The sequence below is a fragment of the Portunus trituberculatus genome, chromosome 41, assembly GCF_017591435.1.
Source record: "Portunus trituberculatus isolate SZX2019 chromosome 41, ASM1759143v1, whole genome shotgun sequence".
Taxonomy (NCBI): Eukaryota; Metazoa; Arthropoda; class Malacostraca; order Decapoda; family Portunidae; genus Portunus; species Portunus trituberculatus.
In genome coordinates this window covers 29798407-29800727 of record NC_059295.1, presented here as the reverse complement: position 1 = coordinate 29800727, position 2321 = coordinate 29798407, and the positions used below count along the sequence as shown (strand labels likewise).

The 2321-nt window shown below is 43.0% G+C and overlaps 1 non-coding gene across 1 annotated transcript; it reads left to right on the top strand.

Moving 5' to 3' along the window:
* Positions 1-1408: 1408 nt before the first annotated feature.
* Positions 1409-1478, top strand: Trnav-gac. The gene has a single exon. It is a non-coding gene; the product is annotated as a tRNA-Val (tRNA).
* The last annotated feature ends 843 nt before the right edge of the window (positions 1479-2321 follow it).

Sequence of the window (2321 nt, the reverse complement as noted above, 5' to 3'; positions counted from 1 at the left end):
GAGGAGGTATAATGCTGATTTTCCTTGGAATGACTACTGCTTCCGTTTCAGAAACTCATCTCTTAGTGAAAGCACATGAGGGTGGTGATAGTGCCTGGCATGGAGGCGTACATTCCTCACTCTTTCTCTCAATCTAAACTTTCCAAACCTTCGTTTAACACAGCCTGTTCTTGCGCTATACATGATTGAGAAGTTTCCCACAAAAGGTACGTGAAACTTCCATCACCTGAATCTCATGCGCTTCATATTTCAGCCCAAAAACATGCCAAATCTGTTCTTCAACATGCCAGACACTCCTTTATCGATAAGAAATGTCAAAATCTTTCGAATTCTAACTACCCTCGAGACATCTCCAATAACTTACTTCTTCATCTTTCCCAGCTTTCTTTCATCTTGGTGGTACCACTGTCATCACATATGTCTTTAAAGCTGAACTCTTCTCTTAAACTTATGCTAATTGCTCTACTTTGGATGATTTTAGGCTTGTTCTTCCGTCACCTCCACAGTCTATTTCATACCTTCGATTAAAATTCTTCCTAATGATGTTTTCTATGCCCTCGGTGGCCTAAACACACGGAAAGCTTATGGACCTGATGAGGTCCCTCGTATTGTTCTCAAAACTGTGCCTGGCCAAACTATGGCTTACGTCAAGGTGATTTCTGGCTTTCCTTACAGTCTTGCTCATCCTTATTTGGATTTTGGTGAAACTTTTGTCGTTGTCTTAGACATATCAAGCGTTTGATAAAGTCTGGGAAAAAGCTTTGATCTTCAAACTACCCTCATACAATATCTATTCATCCCTCTGGAACTTCATCTCAAGTTCTCTTTTCGACAGTTCTACATACGAGTGTTACTGCTGTGGTAGACGGACACTGTACTTCTCTTAGATATATTAATAGTTGTGTTCCTCAGGGTTCTGTCCTGTTACCTACTCTCTTCCTGTTATTCATCACTACTCTTGTAACACAAACTTCCTACCCTATTTATTTCTACGCTGATCTAATTACCCTACACCTTTCCACGTCTTTTCAGAGACGATCATCCCTTTAGGAAGTAAACATATCACGCTGGGATGCCACAAAACGCCTCACTTTGATCACTTTAAGATTTCTGATTTGGGCAGCGAAAAGTTTGTAGTGTTCAGTGCTCAAAAATTCAATTCCTCCATCTATCAACTTGACACAACCTTCCAGACAACTATTCCCTCTTCTTCAATGATACTCAACTCTCCCCCTCTTTTACATTTAACATCCTTGGTCTTTCTTTTACTTATAATCTACGTAAACTGGAAACTTTTTTACTCTTTTTTGCCCTTGACCGACTTTCCCCTCTTACATAAACACACACACACACACACACACACACACACACACACACACACACACACACACACACACACACACACACTGCGTAGTGTAGTGGTTAGCATACTCGACTGACAATCGAGAGGGCCTGGGTTCGAGTCCCGGGAAGCGGCGAGGCAAATGGCCAAGCCTCTTAATGTGTAGCCCCTGTTCATTTTGCAGTAAATAGGTACGGGATGTAACTCGAGTGGTTGTGGCCTCGCTTTCCCGGTGTGTGGAGTGTGTTGTTGTCTCAGTCCTACCCGAAAATCGGTCAGTACGAGCTCTGAGCTCTTTCCGTAGGGTAAAAGCTGGCAAACCAGTAGACGACCGTGGTGAATAACACACACAGGCTTACTTTCATGTGAGCAACATTTTTCTCCCGAGATCTTCGCAATACCGACTTTTGCTTACTCCATCACTGTCCTTTGGGGTGGCGAGTGGGTTAGTGGGTTGGTAGGGGAGAGGAGGGTGTGCAGAGTAGCGGCTGCTTTTCTCTGTGGAACACACAAAGCCACCCCGCCGAGTGCCGGTGATTTACGGAGACGAAAACATATGCTGGCCGTATCACCGGAGTAAAGCAAGGTTCATTATGCTGGTGATGGATGTGTAAAGTTGCTGCCTAATGCTAGACGTGCAGTGAGCTGTAGTGACGTGCTGCTCCTGACGACCTCTTGTGTAATGTGATGAAATGATTATCTCCCTTGTAGGATTCGAAAGTCGTAGCAGGATATCTGTTTTTCGAGGGACTTTTCAACTGAGTTTGCAGTTTACAACTTACCCTTGACATTTCCTGTATGTTCTTTATCTATCCAACATTTTACTACCTCTAATGTACTCCAGATTCACCATTATCACCAGAAGTAACTAACTTTAGGAATATGTGTTTTTTTCTCTTTTTTTAATGATCTTCAATATCTACAACAGTCCATCACCGACCAGGAAAAGGTAAAGGATTCCACGCTTACGCTCAAGTGA